Raw genomic sequence first — 20,316 nt, forward strand, 5'->3', positions numbered from 1 at the left:
GTTCAGACTGACGAGGAAACAGCGTTCAGACTGACGAGGAAGCCGCGTTCAGACTGACGAGGCAGTCGCGTTTAAAGTGACGAGGAAGTCGCGTTCAGACTGACGAGGAAGCCGCGTTCAGACTGACGAGGAAGTCGCATTTAAAGTGACGAGGAAGTCGCGTTCAGACTGACGAGAAAGCCGCATTCAGACTGACAAGGAAGTTGCGTTCAAACTGACGAGGAAGTTGCGTTCAAACTGACGAGGAAGTCGCGTTCAAACTGACGAGGAAGCCGATTTCAGACTGGCGAGGAAGCCGCTTTCAGACTGACGAGGAAGTCGCGTTCAGACTGACGAGGAAGTCGCGCTCAGACTGACGAGGAAGCCGCGTTCAGACTGACGAGGAAGCCGGGTTCAGACTGACGAGGAAGCCGCGTTCAGACTGACGAGGAAGTCGCTTTCAGACTGACGAGGAAGCCGCGTGCAAACTGACGAGGAAGCCGAGTTCAGACTGACGAGGAAGCCGCGTTCAGACTAACGAGGAAGTCGCGTTTAAAGTGACGAGGAAGTCGCGTTCAGACTGACGAGGAAGCCGCGTTCAGACTGACGAGGAAGCCGCGTTCAAACTAAAGAGGAAGTCGCTTTCAAACTGACGAGGAAACCTCATTCAGACTGACGAGGAAGCCGCGGTCAGACTGACGAGGAAGCCGCGTTCAAACTAAAGAGGAAGTAGCTTTCAAACTGACGAGGAAACCTCATTCAGACTGACGAGGAAGCCGCGTTCAGACTGACGAGGAAGCCGCGTTCAGACTGACGATAAAGCTGCGTTCAGACTGACGAGGAACCCGCATGCAAACTGACGAGGAAGTCGCGTTCAAACTGACGAGGAAGTCGCATTCAAACTGACGAGGAAGCAGCGTTCAGACTGACGAGGAAACCGCTTTCAGACTGACGAGAAAGCCGCGTTCAGACTGACGAGGAAGCCGCGTTCAGACTGACGAGGAAGCAGCGTTCAGACTGACGAGAAAGCCGCGTTCAGACTGACGAGGAAGCCGCGTTCAGACTGACGAGGAAGCAGCGTTCAGACTGACGAGGAAACCGCTTTCAGACTGACGAGGAAGTCGCGTTCAAACTGACGAGGAAGCCGAGTTCAGACTGACGAGGAAGCCGCGTTCAGACTGACGAGGAAGTCGCGTTCAGACTGACGAGGAAGCCGCGTGCAAACTGACGAGGAAGTCGCGTTCAAACTGACGAGGAAGCCGAGTTCAGACTCACGAGGAAACCGCGTTTAGACTGACGAGGAAGCCGCGTTCAGACTGACGAGGAAGCCGCGTTCAGACTGACGAGGAAGCCGCGTTCAGACTGACGAGGAAGCCGCATTCAGACTGACGAGGAAGCCGCGTGCAAACTGACGAGGAAGTCGCATTCAGACTGACGAGGAAGCCGCGTTCAGACTGACGAGGAAGTCGCGTTTAAAGTGATGAGGAAGTCGCGTTCAGACTTACTAGGAAGCCGCGTTCAGACTGACGAAGAATCCGCATTCAGACTGACGAGGAAGTCGCGTTTAAAGTGACGAGGAAGTCGCGTTCAGACTGACGAGGAAGCCGCGTTCAGACTGACGAGAAAGCCGGGTTCAGACTGACGAGGAAGCCGCGTTCAGACTGACGAGAAAGCCGCGTTCAGACTGACGAGCAAGCCGCGTTCAGACTAACTAGGAAGCCGCGTTCAGACTAAGTAGGAAGCCGCGTTCAGACTGACGAGGAAACAGCGTTCAGACTGACGAGGAAGCCGTGTTCAGACTGACGAGGCAGTCGCGTTTAAAGTGACGAGGAAGTCGCGTTCAGACTGACGGGGAAGCCGCGTTCAGACTGACGAGGAAGTCGCATTTAAAGTGACGAGGAAGTCGCGTTCAGACTGACGAGGAAGCCGCATTCAGACTGACGAGGAAGTTGCGTTCAGACTGACGAGTAAGTTGCGTTCAAACTGACGAGGAAGCCGCGTTCAGACTGACGAGGAAGTCGCGTTCAGACTGACGAGGAAGTCGCGTTTAAAGTGACGAGGAAGTCGCGTTCAGACTGACGAGGAAGTCGCTTTCAAACTGACGAGGAAACCTCGTTCAGACTGACGAGGAAGCCGCGTTCAGACTGACGAGGAAGTCGCGTTCAAACTGACGAGGAAGCTGCGTTCAAACTGACAAGGAAAGCCGCGTTTAAACTGACGAAGAAGTCACGTTGAGACTGACAAGGAAGCCACGCTCAAACTGAGCGTTCAAACTGACGAGGAAGTCGCGTTTAAAGTGACGAGGAAGTCGCGTTCAGACTGACGAGGAAGCCGCGTTCAGACTGACGAGGAAGTCGCGTTTAAAGTGACGAGGAAGTCGTCTTCAGACTGACGAGGAAGCCGCGTTCAGACTGACAAGGAAGCCGCGTTCAGACTGACAAGGAAGTGCGTTCAGACTGACGAGGAAGTCGCTTTCAAACTAAGGAGGAAGTCGCTTTCAAACTGACGAGGAAACCTCGTTCAGACTGACGAGGAAGCCGCGTTCAGACTGACGAGGAAGTCGCATTCAAACTGACGAGGAAGCTGCGTTCAAACTGACGAGGAAAGCCGCGTTTAAACTGACGAAGAAGTCACGTTGAGACTGACAAGGAAGTGCGTTCAGACTGACGAGGAAGTCGCTTTCAAACTAACGAGGAAGTCGCTTTCAAACTGACGAGGAAACCTCGTTCAGACTGACGAGGAAGTAGCGTTCAAACTGACGAGGAAGCTGCGTTCAAACTGACGAGGAAGCTGCGTTCAAACTGACGAGGAAAGCCGCGTTTAAACTGACGAAGAAGTCACGTTGAGACTGACAAGGAAGCCACGGTCAAACTGAGCGTTCAAACTGACGAGGAAGTCGCGTTTAAAGTGACGAGGAAACCTCGTTCAGACTGACGAGGAAGCCGCGTTCAGACTGACGAGGAAGTCGCGTTTAAAGTGACAAGGAAGTCGTGTTCAGACTGACGAGGAAGCCGCGTTCAGACTGACGAGGAAGTCGCGTTTAAAGTGACGATGGAGCCGCGTTCAGACTGACAAGGAAGTGCATTTAAAGTGACGAGAAAGCCGCGTTCAGACTGACGAGGAAGTCGCGTTCAGACTGATGAGGAAGCCGCGTTCAGACAGACGATGAAGCCGCTTTCAGACTGACGAGGAAGCCGCGTTCAGACTGATGAGGAAGTCGCGTTTAAAGTGATAAGGGAAGTCACGTTCAGACTGACGAGGAAGCCGCGTTCAGACTGACGAGGAAGCCGCGTTCAGACTGACGAGGAAGTCGCATTTAAAGTGACGAGGAAGCCGCGTTCAGACTGACGAGGAAGTCGCGTTTAAAGTGACGAGGAAGTCGTCTTCAGACTGACGAGGAAGCCGCGTTCAGACTGACGAGGAAGCCGCGTTCAGACTGATGAGGAAGTCGCGTTTAAAGTGATGAGAAGGTCACGTTCAGACTGACGAGAAAGCCGCGTTCAGACTGACGAGGAAATCGCGTTCAGACTGACGAGGAAGCCGCATTCAGACTGAAGAGGAAGCCACGTTCAGACTGACGCGGAAGTCGTGTTCAGACTGACGGGGAAGTCGCGTTCAGACTGACGAGGAAGCCGCGTTCAAACTGACGAGGAAGTTGCGTTCAGACTGACGAGGAAGCCGCGTTCAGAATGACGAGGAAGTCGCGTTTAAAGTGACGAGGAAGCCGCGTTCAGACTGACGAGGAAGTCGCGTTTAAAGTGACGAGGGAGCCGTGTTCAGACTGACAATGAAGTGCGTTTAAAGTGATGAGGAAGTCCCATTCAGACTGACGAGGAAGCCGCATTCAGACTGAAGAGGAAGCCGCGTTTAAAGTGACGAGTGAGCCGTGTTCAGACTGACAAGGAAGTGCGTTTAAAGTGATGAGGAAGTCCCATTCAGACTGATGAGGAAGCCGCATTCAGACTGAAGAGGAAGCCGCGTTCATACTGACGCTGAAGTCGTGTTCAGACTGACGGGGAAGTCGCGTTCAGACTGACGAGGAAGCCGCGTTCAAACTGACGAGGAAGTTGCGTTCAGACTGACGAGGAAGTCGCCTTTAAAGTGACGAGGAAGCCGCGTTCAGACTGACGAGGAAGTCGCGTTTAAAGTGACGAGGGAGCCGTGTTCAGACTGACAATGAAGTGCGTTTAAAGTGATGAGGAAGTCCCATTCAGACTGACGAGGAAGCCGCATTCAGACTGAAGAGGAAGCCGCATTCAGACTGAAGAGGAAGCCGCGTTCATACTGACGCGGAAGTCGTGTTCAGACTGACGGGGAAGTCGCGTTCAGACTGACGAGGAAGCCGCGTTCAAACTGACGAGGAAGTTGCGTTCAGACTGATGAGGAAGCCGCATTCAGACTGAAGAGGAAGCCGCGTTCATACTGACGCGGAAGTCGTGTTCAGACTGACGGGGAAGTCGCGTTCAGACTGACGAGGAAGCCGCGTTCAAACTGACGAGGAAGTTGCGTTCAGGATGACGAGGAAGTCGCCTTTAAAGTGACGAGGAAGCCGCGTTCAGACTGACGAGGAAGTTGCGTTTAAAGTGACGAGGGAGCCGTGTTCAGACTGACAATGAAGTGCGTTTAAAGTGATGAGGAAGTCCCATTCAGACTGACGAGGAAGCCGCATTCAGACTGAAGAGGAAGCCGCATTTAAAGTGACGAGGGAGCCGTGTTCAGACTGACAAGGAAGTGCGTTTAAAGTGATGAGGAAGTCCCATTCAGACTGATGAGGAAGCCGCATTCAGACTGAAGAGGAAGCCGCGTTCAGACTGACGCGGAAGTCGCGTTCAGACTGACGGGGAAGTCGCGTTCAGACTGACGAGGAAGCCGCGTTCAGAATGACGAGGAAGTCGCGTTTAAAGTGACGATGAAGCTGCGTTCAAACTGACGAGGGGAGTTGCGTTTAAACTGACGAGGAACCCGCTTTCAAACTGAAGAGGAAGTCGCGTTTAAAGTGACGATGAAGGAAGTGGTGTTCAGACTGACGAGGAAGCCGCGTGCAAACTGACGAGGAAGCCACGTTCAGACTGACGAGGAAGTTGCGTTTAAAGTGACGAGGAAGTCGCGTTCAGACTGACGAGGAAGCCGCGTTCAGACTGACGAGGAATTCGCGTTCAGACTGACGAGGCAGTCACGTGAAAACTGACGAGGAAGCCGAGTTCAGACTGACGAGGAAGCCGCGTTCAGAATGACGAGGAAGCCGCTTTCAGACTGACGAGGATGTCGCATTTAAAGTGACGAGGAAGTCGTGTTCAGACTGACGAGGAAGCCGCGTTCAGACTGACGAGGAAGCCGCTTTCAGACTGACGAGGATGTCGCATTTAAAGTGACGAGGAAGTCGTGTTCAGACTGACGAGGAAGCCGCGTGCAACCTGACGAGGAAGTCACGTTCAAACTGAGGAGGAAGCCGCGTTCAGACTGACGAGGAATTCGCGTTCAGACTGACGAGGAAGCCGCGTTCAGACTGACGAGGCAGTCGCGTTTAAAGTGCCGAGGCAGTCGCGTTTAAAGTGACGAGGAAGTCGCGTTCAAACTGACGAGGAAGTCGCGTTCAGACTGACGAGGAAGTCGCGTTCAGACTGACGAGGAAGTCGCGTTCAGACTGACGAGGAAGCCGCATTCAGACTGACGAGGAATTCGCGTTCAGACTGACGAGGAAGCCGCGTTCAGACTGACGAGGCAGTCGCGTTTAAAGTGACGAGGAAGTCGCCTTCAGACTGACGAGGAAGCCGCGTTCAGACTGACGAGGAAGTCGCGTTTAAAGTGACGAGGAAGTCGCGTTCAGACTGACGAGGAAGCCGCGTTCAAACTAACGAGGAAGTCGCATTCAAACTGACGAGGAATTCGTGTTCAGACCGACGAGGAAGCCGCGTTCAGACTGACGAGGAAGTCGCTTTTAAAGTGACGAGGAAGTCGCGTTCAGACTGACGAGGAAGCCGCGTTCAAACTAACGAGGAAGTCGCATTCAAACTGACGAGGAATTCGTGTTCAGACTGACGAGGAAGTCGCGTTCAGACTGACGAGGAAGTCGCGTTCAGACTGACGAAGAAGCCTCGTTCAGACTGACAAGAAAGCCGCATTCAAACTGACGAGGAAGCCACGTTCAGACTGACAAGAAAGCCGCATTCAAACTGACGAGGAAGCCATGTTCAGACTGACGAGGAAGCCGTGTTCAGACTGACGAGGAAGCCGTGTTCAGACTGACGAGGAAGCCGCGTTCAGACTGACGAGGAAGTCGCGTTCAGACTGACGAGGAAGTCGCGTTCAGACTGACGAGGAAGCCACTTTCAGACTGACGAGGAAGTCGCGTTCAGACTGACGAGGAAACTAGGTTATCTAACAATAGATTATTGCTGTTCTGTTAGTGTCAACCAGATTATCTAACAGTAGATTATCTCTGTCTCTGTTAGTGTCAACTAGGTTATCTAACAATAGATTATTGCTGCTCTGTTAGTGTCAACCAGGTTATCTAACAGCAGATTATCGCTGTCATGTTTCAGAAGAGTGGACTCAAAAGATACTCATTTTCCCAGGGATAGGTAAAAGCTCTTTATTGTACAGAGTGGAATAATGTGATTGTGCAATCCGGTCTTTCTCCGCTCAGAGGTCTGTGGACACACAAGAAGGAAGTTAGGAGGCAGGCAGCTGATGAACACTCTGAGAGGGATTGAGAGTCCACGTACCAGCAGTGGGTATCCAACGGAGCGCAGAGTGTTGAATCCAGTGACTGGAGAAGGGCCGCCAGGAGGAAGACTGCGGGAGGAGAGCTGCTGAACAGAGGAGAGGTTAATGGAGGGATACAGGTTGCTGGCAGGAGTGCCTGAATGAGGGGCCGCGGAGGCAGGATTTGAATGATCCTTAAGGAGGCAGATAAATAAGTCCGTGATCCGAAATCCAATCCTGTTAGACAAGCCAGGGGTCAGAAAGCCAAGTAATCCAAATAAACAACCAAAGCAGAGTACCAGACGGGGAGCAGGCAGAATCAGAATCCAGGTCCAAAGTCAGATCAGCGTCCGTCAGGCAGGCGGGCAGGCAGGCAGGATCATACAGGCGGGATACGTGCAGGGAAGAACTAAGATAATCTGGCACTGGAGGGATGTTGCAGGGCTGTATAAATAGTGCTTGGGACAGGTGAAGCGCATCAGCCCTAATCAAGAGCTGGTGGAGATGAGGCGTTCAGGGCGGCTGGAAAAACTGAGCCTCACACCACAGATCATGACAATCACTGACTTTGTTAGTGTCAACCAGGTTATGTAACAGTAGATTATCGCTGACTCTGTTAGTGTCAACTAGGTTATCTAACAATAGATTATTGCTGCTCTGTTAGTGTCAACCAGGTTATCTAACAGTAGATTATCTCTGTCTCTGTTAGGGTCAACTAGAATATCTAACAATAGATTATTGCTGCTCTGTTAGTGTCAACCAGGTTATCTAACAGTAGATTATCTCTGTCTCTGTTAGTGTCAACTAGGTTATCAAACAATAGATTATCGCTGACTCTGTTATTGTCAACCAGGTTATCTAACAGTAGATTATCTCTGGCTCTGTTTTTGTCAACCAGGTTATCTAACAGTAGATTATCTCTGGCCCTATTAGTGTCAACTAGGTTATCTAACAATAGATTATCTCTGGATCTGTTAGTGTCAACCAGTTTATCTATCAATAGATTATCGCTGGCGTGGTTGGTGTCAACCAGGTTATCTAACAGTAGATTATCTCTGGATCTGTTAGTGTCAAGCAGGTTATCTAACAGTAGATTATCGCTAGCTCTATTAGTGTGAACTAGGTTATCAAAAAATAGATTATCGCTGCTCTGTTAGTGTCAACCAGGTTATCTAACAATTGATTATCGCTGGCTTTGTTAGTGTCTACCAGGTTATCTAACAGTAGATTTTCTCTGGCACTGTTATTGTCAACCAGGTTATCTAACAGTAGATTATCTATGGCTTTGTTAGTGTCAACCAGGTTATCTAACAGTAGATTTTCTCTGGCACTGTTATTGTCAACCAAGTTATCTAACAGTAGATTATCTATGGGTTTGTTAGTGTCAACCAGGTTATCTAACAGTAGATTATCTCTGGATCTGTTAGTGTCAACCAGGTTATCTAACAGTAGATTATCGCTGGCTCTGTTAGTGTCAACCAGGTTATCTAACAGTAGATTATCGCTAGCTCTGTTAGTGTGAACTAGGTTATCTAAAAATAGATTTTCTCTGGCACTGTTATTGTCAACCAGGTTATCTAACAGTAGATTATCTATGGCTTTGTTAGTGTCAACCAGGTTATCTAACAGTAGATTTTCTCTGGCACTGTTATTGTCAACCAAGTTATCTAACAGTAGATTATCTATGGGTTTGTTAGTGTCAACCAGGTTATCTAACAGTAGATTATCTCTGGCTCCATTAGTGTAACGCAGGTGCTTCTGACCAACCAGTAAGAGGTGGACAAAAATGTGCAGAGTCCAATCCAAGTCAAAAGATAAGTTTATTACAAAAAAGGGTTCAGGGAACACTAAAAGAAGGAATAAAGTCTTTAAGTTCAGGTGTGCTGCTGGCCCTGTTAGGAGGGGGAAAAGAGTCAGCGGAGGAAATTGGGTCCGTTACTCCTAGTCATCAATCTGTAGCAACGTGCTACAGTCGACCAAGCGATGCTTGTGTTTTGGCTGTATTTGGGGTCAGACAGCCCAGACCACCAACTCAGGCCCATACAGTTCCTCCTTCTTGCCAAAACCAGGATCCCCCTCCGAGCACACCTGGACACAGAGTTCACCACGCCACAAAGAGGAAGAGCATTGTGTGTCTGCTGCTTACATAAAGTAGTGCTCCCCTGAGCAGATTGAAAACATCTGGTTCACCACACCCATAAACACTCCCACAGCAAACCACACAAAAGAGAATAGGCTGGATACAGCTCTAGTAGGTTACATCAGTGTCAACCAGGTTATCTAACAGTAGATTATCTCTGGCTCTGCTAGTGTCAACCAGGTTATCTAACAGTAGATTATCTCTGGCTCTGTTATTGTCAACCAGGTTATCTAACAGTAGATTATCTCTGGCTCTGCTAGTGTCAACCAGGTTATCTAACAGTAGATTATCTCTGGATCTGTTAGTGTCAACCAGGTTATCTGACAACAGATTATCGCTGGCCTTGTTAGTGTCAACCAGGTTATCTAACAGTAGATTATCTCTGGATCTGTTAGTGTCAACCAGGTTATCTGACAACAGATTATCGCTGGCCTTGTTAGTGTCAACCAGGTTATCTAACAGTAGATTATCTCTGCCTCTGTTAGTGTCAACCAGGTTATCTAACAGTAGATTATCTCTGGCCCTGTTAGTGTCAACCAGGTTATCTAACAGAGATTATCTCTGGCTCTGCTAGTGTCAACCAGGTTATCTAACAGTAGATTATCTCTGGCTCTGTTATTGTCAACCAGGTTATCTAACAATAGATTATCACTGGCTCTGTTATTGTCAACCAGGTTAGAGAATGGAAGTTTGTAGAACCTCAATTTAAAGAGTCAGATGGTACTACTTCTGGTAAAGTAGTAACTCCTACAGGTTTAGATGCTCCAGTACGCCTGATTCAAGTAACAGCTTCTTCTCAACTTCTGCACAAGCCGTCAATGAGCCGATGATTGGTCAGGTCTGTTGAAGCAGAACCTGCAGGACGGTGGCCTCAGGGGCAGCTTTGTTCCTGGTGCACTCCTTAGATGGTGACATCTGACCATCTTCTTTACAGCAGAATTCCATTACACTGAGAGTATTTGGTTTTGTTACCTTAGAAACAACCATTTACTGCATATCTGCAGATACTGATTCTTCTACCATGTTACCAGCAGCCCTCAGCAGACAAAGCAAGCGCTGGCTCGAGGTGGCCTTTTACACTTTGTTTGCATCATAAATGGTTATAAAAAGTCTCACCTGTATGCTTGGAAGAGGGAGGTGAGGGATACGCTTAACATCTGTAACTTTATTAGATAGATGTAGTGCTGGGCATCAAGTAAAATTTTCACTTGCGATTAATCGCATGATTTTTTGTAGTCAATCATGTTGTTACGCACAAAATTAAATAATGAGTTCAAAAGTGGTGTATAGCACACTTTTCTTTTAATGGTACTGTTAAGAAGAAAAGTAAGGTCTGGTTCATTAACACTTTAAACAAATAAACTTCTACTAAACAGCAGTATTCCCCATACACGCTAGCATCTAAACATGTCTAATAAATGTCAAATATCCACGTAATGACCTGAAATATCAATGAGAATCTCAGGATTTATTAGTTAAACGTAACAAGTCAGCAGAGGGAATTTCAAAGCTGTGTGAAGCGTCTAAACTCAGGGAACTTTATCTGATGGTGAATTTCAGCCATCAGGTGTGTTTACCTGCTGACTGGACCTCTTCTAGATTGTGATGGGAAGTCTGTTTTTAATGGCTTTTTAAACCAACAGAGATGCTGTAAAAAAGAGTCTTTGACCTTTAGAGTCTGGGACTAGTTTTCAGAGCCAGAGCTCCACATGTGGACGAACCAACAGCAACATTAAATGCTGGTAATGAGTCAGGTGATGGCGACCATCCTGAGCCAGTAAACTCCCTCTGGTTGCCCACAGGTAGGTGATTCAGAGCTAACAGAGCTAACAAGGTGCTAGCATGCCTGTAACTAAACCCACTGCTCCTTCATTGACTTGTTGAGGGGAGGATAAATGAGTGTAGAAGAACTTTCCTCCAGCAGGACTTGAGTAAAGGCATTCGGTTAGATCCCACCATCGATGTGAAATAAAAAAATATTAGTCCCAGAGGGAAATCATAATGGTGTAGCGGGGTCATATACTTTTTAAAACATAAACAATAGTAATAATTACTGGACATTATTGACTTGTACCGGAGGATGGAATGACGTCTAGCAGTGACCTTGAAGAAGCCTCTGACTGAACACACTCACATTTTTCTGATTTTTCTGATTACTGCCTTCAACTGGAAGTGAAATGTTCCAACATAATCTGTGTTAGCTGAAGGAAGCAATAAATTTTCCCCAAACACCAAGAAACTGAACCGCACACTTCATAAATGTCAAACTGGTCCGTTAAACCTGCTTTCATTATCTTTCAAGTGTACATGTGCTTCACCTTTATAACTATTTTCAGAAATAATCAGTTTTTTTTCTCCAGTTTCTTAACGATACATATACTGTTTGCAAATCATGATTTCTTAGTGATATAAACCATGAAAAAACAAGCATGTTTAGGCCTATATATCCATCATCATTTACACTGATGTTATTCTGACTTTTATTCAGAATTCAAGATCTTTATTGTCAGTATGCAGCATAACAAAATTCTGAGGAGTCTGTCAGCTTAGCACACAAAAATAAGAAAGAGAAATATAACAGACACATCAGTAAGTAGAAAATAAAGATGTAGAACACATCTATATTTACAGAAAATGGTAGAATTCCCAGCAGACAGTAATATTTACAGGCTGGATGAAGTGCATCCTGGTGTAACGATGTAATGCTTTTAAAGATAATTTCATAAATCAAGGCTTTCTTTCACATAGTTTAATCTGTCTTGATTTCATTATAGAGAATTCAAAAGGGTCAACATGAGCCCTGTCATGCTCCTCTCTGCAGGCATGATGTCTACATATGTTCTTCTTGGTGCATATCCATCTATAATCCACTTTTTTAAGAGAACTCGTGCCACGTCTAATCTGCAAAAAAATAAAAAAGTCATGTCAGATTGGCTACCAGCTCATATGAGCGTGAGGATACTGTAAATGGATTCCACAGTCTTATCCGTGTTGCTTACTAATGCAGCTGCTGCATTAAGGTAATACTCTGACTCATTTTCCTCTCTGGTAGCTGATGTTAGTCCTGCTGGCAGAGCCTTGAGGACTACTTGTTCTAGAAGATATTTGTGGGATACGTGAACATTTATACACATTTTTCTGGAAAGCCAAAACAAGTAAACATGACAAAAACAAACAGAAAAATAGCAAAAGCATGTGATCTAAACTGGGACCTGTTTTCTTGTCTTTGAAAGCATAAATGCCTGCAGAGCAGAGTTAACACACAGTCCTCGGGGCCAAATGTTCATTTACAGCAGATCAAGATGACACCTGTCAGAGATGCTTGCATCTCCTGTGAGGTACTGATGTGGAAATTGGTACAGAAAATATCTGCATCGCTCAACAATGGGGAACTTTTTCTGTCTGTGGTTTCCAGTATTGTTTGGAATCAGCCCGGCAGGTCTGCTCTCATACAATCCTCTTTACTGAAAGTACACTTTGGATCATCCGGTGGAGAAGATGTTATTTATTCTCCTGCCTCCTCAGGGTGGGAAGCAGACCTGAACCAGAGCTGTGAGGCTTTACAGTTTTCAGGGCCTCGTGGACCGTTTACCTGCACCGTTCTGCTGCTCTCATGGCCGACTAATCTCATCGTCTTGATCTTGGTCTCTAACCCTTTTTCTACAATTCAATTGAATTCAATTCAGTTCAATTCAATTCAATTCAATTCAATTCAATTATTCATTCATTCTCTGTACCATTTGGTCCACTACAGGTCGTGGGTAAGCTGGAGCCTATCCCAGCAGTAACAGGTGAGAGGCACTAACGCAGGGCCAACACATAAACAAACACTGACGCTCGCACTCACTCCTAGGGAGAATTTAATCATCAATTAACCTAACATGCATGTCTTTGGACGGTGGGAGGAAGCTTTCTGTGTGCATCAGGCCATGCAGATAGCAGAGCAGAAATGATCTGCAGTCAGGTAAATAAGACAGATAACAGCACACTCTTTAGTTGTTTAATAAAAGGATAAAGTTCCAAAACTATGAAAATTTTCTAAAGGCTGAAGTCTATTCAAAAGACCCTGATGGAAACAGTCATGGTGTGCAACATGACGAGCTCACAGGAAAACAAGACCAGAATGATACTGCCTTATGCTGGATCACGACACCGTTCTGAGAGGCTACCTCTAACATTTCATTGTTAGTCTGAACGTAGAACCAGGTCTATTTGTTTATGAGTCCAGCCTCTGTGGTTCTTTCATCAGCCTTCCACTCGATGTCCTGTAGCCAGACATGATGACTTGGTCTCTCCTGTGAGCTGGGTGTCTGCAGGTGTGAGTTACTGGTCATATCCTCTTCATCTGTGTCTGCCAAAGTCTCGGTTGGGCTACTCCCTTGTTCTCTGGTCTGGCCAGCATGACTTCCCTGAACCATTGACGCATCTTTTTGAAAACTTCCTGAATGTCTTGCATGCAAATTGCAGTCCGCGGTCTGTAACCACACTGTCAGGTCACCCATGGCGTGTAAACTGAGGGCGCATTTACACCGGCGTGTGTGCGCCACGTTCTAGCTGTACCGTGGTTTTGTTCCGACCTCTGTGGCGGGTCATTCCACATTGGGAGAGTGTCAGGTGCCCACAAGTGCAGTCCGCCTAGCTAGATCCACAAGATCATGAAATCACAGGAGAATCTTATGATTTTCAACTTCCAGGATAAACATCCATGATAAGAAACAAACACTGAGACACCCAGACCTGACACACACTGCGGTGCCCGGCGGGAATAAACCGTTGACTAAAACAGCCACAAATAGCTGCAGAGGCCGCGGTGCAGCCATAATGTGAAGCGCATGCACCAGGTTGTGGGGGCAGCTGCCTAAGCAGGGAAGCCCAGACTTCCTTCTCCCCAGCCACATTTGCCAGCTTTGCCATCCGGGGGGATGACAAGGCGTTCCCAGGCCAGACAGGAGATGTAGTCCCTCCAGTGTGTCCTTAGTCTTCCCCAGGGTCTCCTCCTGGTGGGACATGCTCGGAATATCTTAGGGGTCTGTTGTTTTATTCTATGTATATCTCTAAGGCTATGTCCACACGGCACTGAAGCCGGTTCAGGTGTGAAAACGGTGGCGTCAACTTGAGAAAGGCTTCAATATCCGTACGAAACCACTGTAGTACATACTACAAGGCGTGGGGGGGCGCTACAATGATTAAAGAGTAACACTCCTGAGCTAGAATCAGACGTTAGAATCAGACGTTATTAATGCGTTAATGTAGCACATGCACAGATAATGACATATCTGCTTGTGTAGTAAAATCAGTGCATTTTAGTGCTAAAGCTGCACACAAGTCAGGACTGTCTGGAGCAGCAGCACAGCTGGTCATGGACGCCATTATTGTTGTGTTTGTGCTCATACACTGACGTCATGTCCTCTAGTGGTGCGGCTACGCTGTCTTCACAGGGCTACAGACAGAAGAGGTCTCAACCTATCCACCTTGGTACCTGGTTTCAGACATGATCAGTTTCATGGAGGCTAATCCCTGGCTTCGTGGGAATGAAAGGGTGAATTGCTAAAATACTTTTGCGGTTTTACTGCAATTCAGCGTTGTGGGGACAGCCCCTAAGTCTAAAAGTGGGCTGCAGCACAAAACGCTGTGAAAAAATAAAAACCTGCAGCAGGAGATCTGATCTGCTCTGACTGGAACTTCTAAGTAAGGGATAATGCCCTCCGAGGTGGCCATTATCATAAATTAATGGACAACACGGAGGTGTGAACCGTCCGACATCAAGTCCATTAATTTATGATAATGGACACCTCGGAGGGCATTATCCCAGTTATACCATGGTCCATTAGGAAAGAAAAAAAATATTAAATAAATTATTAATGCGTTAATGTTGTTTTTTACCGGTAAAATCGTAAGTTTTTCACAAGAAGCGGCTGAGTGGACTATTTTGGTGTGACACGTTGCCAAGGTAACCGGCTCTGAAACAGAACCTGCAGCTCGGTCGATCAGCTGTTATATTAGACCAGATCAGTGGAGAGAAGGGAGATGATTGCTTAACATTATGTTGCATGACACAAAGTGTCATTTCAGAGGGCGGGTGCAGCTCTTACAGCTTGTGTGTGTCCAGAGGATGAAGCCACATTTTGTTTCAAACAGTCAAAGTCCACAGATAGGTTCCTACATCGTTCAATAATCCTACATCGCTGCTCTGATCTGGCATCTGCTGCCCAGCATCTGAGTTTCTGTTGCCACTGTTACCAACTACTATTTAGTCAGTTCAATAATTTACAACAATAAGTCTATTTGACGGAACTTCTTTTATAGGTGTCCATTATCACTTTTAATGGACACCTTCCAGCCAATCAGAATCGAGAATTCACCCAGACCATGGTATAAATAGTTGTTTTAGCTTCTTAGTGAATAGTATAGATTGGCATTATGGTATATATATTATTGCTTTTCCACATGCTGCTTCACACGCCACAGCAGCATACATGTGGTTTACAGGTGCGGAGAGAAGATTCCCTTCATAAACTCTACTAGACGTTCCACTGCAGAAACCCTTTGAGCTGTGTGTGCTTACGGGCACTTCTTGATGATGTGGATGTTTATTCCTACAAAGCAGAGCTGGACTGGGACAAAATATCTGGCCTGGGCATTTAGAGTTGAGACTAGCCCACCAGGTGTTGATGGAAAGCCTATGAATGAAAACAGACCTTGTGACAGTGCTTGTATACAGTCTTGTTGGTGTACATGTATGTGTCTAATAAACCTAAACCTACACCTTTACCCATAAACCTGCTGACCCTCAGGGAGACCCACCTAAACAAGGCTGCTTGTTGAGGTGAGTCGGTTGCTTGTTTAGGTAGGTCGGCTGCTTGTTTAGGCGGGTCGGCTGCTTGTTTAGGTGGGTTGGCTGCTTGTTTAGGCGGGTCAACTGCTTGTTAAGGTGGGTCGGCTGCTTGTTTAGGCGGGTCGGCGCTTGTTTAGGTGGGTCGGCGCTTGTTTAGGCTGGTCGGCTGCTTGTTAAGGCGGGTCGGCTGCTTGTTAAGGCGGGTCGGCTGCTTGTTAAGGCGGGTCGACTGCTTGTTTAGGCGGGTCGGCTGCTTGTTAAGGCGGGTCAGCTGCTTGTTAAGGCAGGTCGGCTGCTTGTTAAGGCGGGTCGACTGCTTGTTTAGGCGGGTCGGCTGCTTGTTAAGGCGGGTCAGCTGCTTGTTTAGGCGGGTCGGCTGCTTGTTAAGGTGGGTCGGCTGCTTGTTTAGGCGGGTTGGCTGCTTGTTTAGGTGGGTCGGCTGCTGAAGGACTCCTTCCACTGATCCCCACCAGATTCTAGTTTTCCAATGTGGTCCATCAGGATTTCTGTCTTACATTCTAAAGAGTTCCTCTTTTCCCCTCTTTTCCCTCCCGAGCTGTCATAGAAATGATGTGATGAATGTATTACAGGCGGTCACATGACCATTTATAGCCACCATGTGGGCGGGGCAAGGCGATCCCTCATGTGCACCCACTTAAGAGTTTATTCTGATTTCTAAACAGAAACAGACGTTGGACGTGCGTGCGCACACGTTGATTTACTTCACCTGTCCCTTGTTAGTCCATCTGGGTACATATATGATTTCCTTTTGGTTCTCCCAGATCACCGTCATTGTTTTCCTCTTCCTGTTTCCCTCTGTCCAATGTATTTATTTATTTTTTCTTTGTGGTTCATGTTGTGGAGACTTCCTGTAGCAGTACCCTTTGTTTTTGGAGTTTTAAACATTTAAGATCTTCGTCCACTTTCCCCCTGTCCAACAACCTGACGAGGCTTCCACATTCACTCCTCTCCTCTCCCGCTGCCAGTACCTGTCCATGATGTCTTTGAAGGATGAACTTCCAGCAGATCGTTATCTCTGTCCTTCTGCTTCTCATCTTTATCTTAAGCGTTCTCAGTCTGTTCTGAATATAAATGGAAGACTGATGTCAATCTTAGCTCTTCTCAGCAGGCGAATTCTACATTCTCAGAATCCTGAACTATTCCATGAAGCTAGTATAATCTACAAATAAATGTCAGTTTCTGAGAAGTTCTTCAGAAGAAGCTTGACATCAGCTTCTGGTTGTCAGGTTTCACAAAGACATTTCCATACCCGACTGAAGGGGTCGGACTTGACAAATGAAAAGATCTACTTATGAGAATGACGCTTTAGTTTTAGGCCAGATCAAACAGAGATTACTCTGCTCTCAGCTGGAGTTCTTATGGGAGGAATACAAGCTGCTAGAACACAGATCTAACAGCTTTGAAGACGGTGAACTAATCAAGACCTCCTGCTGCTCAAGTCCAGTGATTCCTCATGTGGTCTCATGACTTGATTATGATCATGATTCTCTTCCCCATACAGATCAATCCCTACAGGCTCTAATGTGCAGACTGATCACAGGTTAAATTACTTTTGCACTTGGTCAGTAGTTTTGTTGTTAATGAAATTTGCTGCTTCACCTTAATTGGGTTGATATAAGTTTATTTTCTGTTCAGTCATATTATGTCTGTTCATGCTGAAAAAGCAGAGGACGAAGGCAGCGGATGGCAGCTGAAGAGTTATTAATGAAACTGACTCCAGAGACCCCCCTGATGAGCTGCTACCCCATCACAGGATCATAGGTTTCTCCTAAGCTTCTGTGGAGTTATATATTGTATTTTACAGGGCTCGATTAACACCTGGGGCCTCATTTCTAAAGCTGGCATAGGAACAAAAACCAGTATACGCCAATTATAGTCAACTTTGGGTTTATAAAAACCAAACTTGACGAGAGAATGTTCCTACCACCACGGCAACTCTGACCCAGGCATACGCACAAAATCTGAGAAGACAGAAAACAGCGACACCAAAGGTCCAGAATAAAATGAAGGAGATGATTAGGTGGAGTCTGCTGACAAAGTTTACCAGTCAGTAAAAGAAGGTGTGAGAAGTAGCTTCCGTCATTTATTCTGAGATCCAGCAGAGTGGGACAGACTGGAGGTCTAGAAGTGATGCAACGCTCATGAAACACACAAGAGGTGGATTTCCTTTATTTATTTATTTATTCTTACACAATCTCTTTTTTTATTGTTGCTCCAATTTCCATCAAGACCGTCTCCATTTCCTGCAGCTCCTTGTCCTCCTGGTTAATAGCAGTGATGGTTCCCTCTGCACCTGCAGGACTTCCTCTGAGGACACGACTGCTGCAGTCTCTGGCTTCACCCTCTCCAACCACAGCTGCAGCCCTGCCCACCCAGCTGGAGCACCCAGGAACTAAAAAGAAATATTATTTACCGCTAAATTAACTGCTACCAGTCTTAGATCTACCGACTAAGATATCCAGTCTGACTTTTTTTACTTTTTACACAAACTATGAACTGGTTCTAAAGAGAAAGTGGTTGGCTAATGCCAAGAGTTACTTTTCTATGTTTCATCACCATGAAGTTTTCTGGAAATATTTGTATAATTACTTGACATCAATTACTTATGAATTAGATAGTTCCTTTATGACCGGTGTCAGAGCTTGGTCCGCATCGCCGGCAGTAAATCGGAGTCTTTTCCAGTGAGGGTTGGACTCACTCGCCAAGGCTGCCCTTTGTCACCGATTCTGTTCATAGGTGCAGCCGAGGTGTCGAGGGGATCCGGTTTGGTGGCTTCAGGATTGGGTTTCTGCTCTTTGCAGATGATGTGGTTCTGTTGGCTTCATTGGGCCGTGATCTTCAGCTCTCACTGGAGCAATTCACAGCCGAGTGTGAAGCGGCTGGGATGAGAATCAGCACCTCCAAGTCCGAGACCATGGTCCTCAGCCGGAAAAGGGTGGAGTGCCTTCTCTGGGTGGGCAATGAGGTCCTGCCCCAAGGGGAGGAGTTCATGTATCTCAGGGTCTTGTTCACGAGTGAGGGAAGGATGGAGCGGGAGATGGACAGGAGGATCTGTGCAGCGTCTGCAGTGATGTGGACTCTGCATCGGTCTGTCGTGGTGAAGAAGGAGCTGAGCCAAAAGGCAAAGCTCTCAATTTACCGGTCGATCTACGTTCCTACCCTCACCTATGGCCACGAGCTGTGGGTAATGACCAGAAGAACAAGATCACAAATACAAGCGGCTGAAATGAGTTTTCTCCGCAGGGTGGCCGGGCTCTCCCTTAGAAATAGGGTGAGAAGCTCGGTGATCCAGGAGGGGCTCAGAGTAGAGTCACTGCTCCTCCACATCGAAAGGAGCCAGATGAGGTGGCTCGGGCATCTGGTTAGGATGCCTCCTGGACGCCTCCCTGGTGAGGTGTTCCGGGCACGTCCCACTGGAAAGAGGCCCCGGGGAAGACCTAGGACACGCTGGATGGACTACATCTCTCGGCTGCCCTCAGGATGTCACGGTGTATAGCTGGGGTTGAGATTTCCCAGCCGTCCCTGAAGGCATTCTCCCTCCAGCGGCGCTCTGATTGCTGATGCGCTCCACCTGCGCTATGCGCTTTAAATACCAGTGAGTGACAACTCTTCCCTGCCAGATCATCTCAGTTTAACCCCTGATCTCCTGTCTGCCAAACCTGTGTTCTGATCTTCGACCTGTTTTTGTCCTGGATATCCTGACTCTGCCTGCCCCCTGTCTGGTGACTCTGTTTGTCTGTCGTTTGGATTCTGCTGGTACTCTGACCCCTGGACTGTCCCCAGGATTTGGATTTGGATTACGGAACCTGTCTCTCTCCCTTCTGGAATATCTGGAGGATTTACCTGGATCTTTCCAGAGGATTTAATCCGTTGTGGATATTTTATATTATTATATTTGTCACTATCAGACCCAACCAACTCTGTTTTGGTTCAGCAGTTTCCACAGCCCCAGCGGAGCCCCATTGCTGCCACCTCGGTTCCTGAAAACCTCCCGGCCGGCTTCCATCCCCTCTGCTGGTACATGAGCAATTATCTTACACATTCCCGCCTGATCACACTTAATCTCACCTTGGTTCTCCTACCCTCTCAGGCTAGCGGACTGTGAGACCAGACTCGGCTCCACTGGATATACTCTCATCTTTACAATAAAAACCTTTTATCACCCAATCATCAGTTCTGACAATTATTGTGGTCCAGTTTGTTGAACCCTGACACAGGATCCCCCCGAACGAGCTGGTGAATGTGGCTGGGGAGAGGGAAGTCTGGAAAGATAAGAAGAAGATAAGTGGCCGAAAAAGGATGGGATTAGTTTTCTGCTTCTTCTGGGTATCAAATATAAGAAACTCATTCACATAGTTAAACTTGCAGAAGTGCAATAACAAACTTTTCTTTTTCTGATGTCCTTATGGCTACAAGCTATTCATAAATCTTGTTTGCTCAACAGCTGCAGTAAGATGGAAGAGTTAAGAGTCTTCTCCAGCAGCTGCCGGGAAGTTTAAGAGATGGAAAACAGCTCAACCCTCAGACAGCTTCAGCTGCTGCAAGAAAGCTACAAAAGCTTTTAGCAGCATCAATGCTTTTCCTTCAGGAAAGGGACATTCTAGCTTTGGCTGATGCTACACAGTCATGCCTGTGC

At 47.1% G+C, this 20,316-nt stretch overlaps 2 long non-coding RNA genes across 2 annotated transcripts in view; both read left to right on the forward strand.

Moving 5' to 3' along the window:
• The window catches only part of LOC121633835, a 17,121-nt gene extending 8,416 nt beyond the window's left edge, over positions 1-8,705 (forward strand). Inside the window, exon 3 of the long non-coding RNA XR_006009128.1 lies at positions 8,539-8,705. This is a non-coding gene — a long non-coding RNA (uncharacterized LOC121633835). The remainder of the gene's footprint in view (positions 1-8,538) is intronic.
• Positions 8,706-19,612: 10,907 nt separating this feature from the next.
• LOC121633365 lies at positions 19,613-19,826 on the forward strand. Its single transcript, XR_006009053.1, has 2 exons — positions 19,613-19,697; positions 19,771-19,826. It is a non-coding gene; the product is annotated as an uncharacterized LOC121633365 (long non-coding RNA).
• Positions 19,827-20,316: the final 490 nt, after the last annotated feature.

The sequence above is a fragment of the Melanotaenia boesemani genome, chromosome 22, assembly GCF_017639745.1.
Source record: "Melanotaenia boesemani isolate fMelBoe1 chromosome 22, fMelBoe1.pri, whole genome shotgun sequence".
NCBI classification, from domain to species: domain Eukaryota; kingdom Metazoa; phylum Chordata; class Actinopteri; order Atheriniformes; family Melanotaeniidae; genus Melanotaenia; species Melanotaenia boesemani.